The following is a 1730-nucleotide window of genomic DNA, read 5'->3' on the forward strand; positions in this document are numbered from 1 at the left end:
TTTTTAAAGTTTTATTCAGTTTTATGCCTGGCAGGAGAACGCCATGGCACCCTAGTAGGGGAGCTAGGTCCAGTTTTTAGAAGGTCTCTCCCGTGGAGTGTAGTGGGAGGGCCTTTAATTTCTGCCCGTTTGTTTAATTGTGGGGCTCTTGAGCCAGTCTCATGGGGGAGGGGGACTCCCGTCCGCTTGGTGGTGGATTTTGTGCCTTTTGTTTGCGTCCTTGTGATCACAGCTTGCCTCAGCGGTGTTGATGTGCGTTCTTCAACCTTCTCTCTTGGTGTGGCTCAAGTCCACCAGGATACTTACTAAATTCCCGTCCCTTAACTCCTTCTGGATGGGAGCCTCTGTGGAAAGCTGGCTTCAGTCCGCCATCTTGTCTCTCCCTGCCCCCAGCTATTTTTTGTTGCAGTTCTCATTGTTGTTTAGCTTGCCTGGGCTGGGTTCAAACCCACCAGCCTCGGTGTATGTGGCTGGCACCATAACCACTGTGCTATGGGTGCTGAGCCATTAACCACTGTGCTATGGGTACTGAGCCATTGTGCATTAATTTTTTTGAAGGGTGAGAGGTGTGGATTCTGTTACAATCTTCCACATGTGGCTATCTAATTTTCCCACCACCATTTATTGAATAGGTATTCTTTCCCCCACTGTATGTTTTTGTCTGCTTTGTCAAATATCAGGTGGCAGGATAAGGATGGTTTTATATCTGGGTTTTCTGTTCTGATCCATTGGTCTATGCCTCCATTCTTGTGCCAGTTGTTTTGGTTACTATAGCCCTTGTAGCTTGAAGTCTGGTAAATTGATGCCTCCTGATTTTTTTTGCTTAAGGTTGTTTGGCTATATTGGGTATTTTCTCGTTACATACAAAGTGTAAAATTATTTTTTCTGGGTTTGTAAGAAAATGTCACAGGTATTTTATTTTATTTATTATTATTATTTTTCTTTTTTTTTCCACCTGTTGGGGCCTGGGTTTTACCCCCGCACACGAGGCAGTGGGCGGTGAGCTGACGCCCCTGCTGGCTCTGGGCACTGCATCTCACTCCCGGCTACAGCCAAAGCTGGGGGTGATTTTCAACCAATGCCCCTGTCACAGGTATTTTAATGGGGATTGGATTGAATGTGTAGATCATTCTCAGTAGTATAGATATTTAACAATGTTGATTCTGCTGGCCCATGAGCATGATATGTTTTTCCATTTCTTTATATTCTCTGTGATTTCCCTCTTTAATGCTTTATAGTTCTCCCTGTAGAGGTCATTCATATGCTTAATTAAATATATTTCTAAAGGGTGCTGAATTTTTGATTTGGTTTTTCAGCTTGACTGTTGGTGTATATGAATGCTACAGGTTTGTGTACATTAACTAGAGACTCTGCTGAATTTATTGATCAATTCCAGGAGTCTCTTGGCAGAATCTTTGGGGTTTTCTAGAGATAAGATTGTTATATTCTGGGTGAGTACTCCCCCAGATGTTCTATTTATTTCTTTTCTTAATGCATACAGTTCAAAAGGCTTGGCCAGGTTAGGGAAGCCTGGCAACAGGACCACTCAGTTTCTCCTTTAGCCTCTTGAAGGATTTAGGTGGCCAGATTTCTACTCAATGGGCCTATTTTCTTGTCCCTTAGTAACTTCATACCATGTTTTGGACAGTCTGTATATTTCATACAGTCTTTCAAAGAAATTCTCAGGGCTGTCAACTGGATTCTTCATGACCTCAGCCACCTTGTATATG

At 43.0% G+C, this 1730-nt stretch overlaps 1 non-coding gene across 1 annotated transcript; it reads right to left on the reverse strand.

The window, feature by feature from the left end:
- Window positions 1–953: 953 nt before the first annotated feature.
- On the reverse strand, window positions 954–1080 carry LOC128578910 (small nucleolar RNA ACA64). Its single transcript, XR_008377997.1, has one exon. It is a non-coding gene; the product is annotated as a small nucleolar RNA ACA64 (small nucleolar RNA).
- Window positions 1081–1730: the final 650 nt, after the last annotated feature.

Source organism: Nycticebus coucang, chromosome X (genome assembly GCF_027406575.1).
Source record: "Nycticebus coucang isolate mNycCou1 chromosome X, mNycCou1.pri, whole genome shotgun sequence".
NCBI classification, from domain to species: Eukaryota; Metazoa; Chordata; class Mammalia; order Primates; family Lorisidae; genus Nycticebus; species Nycticebus coucang.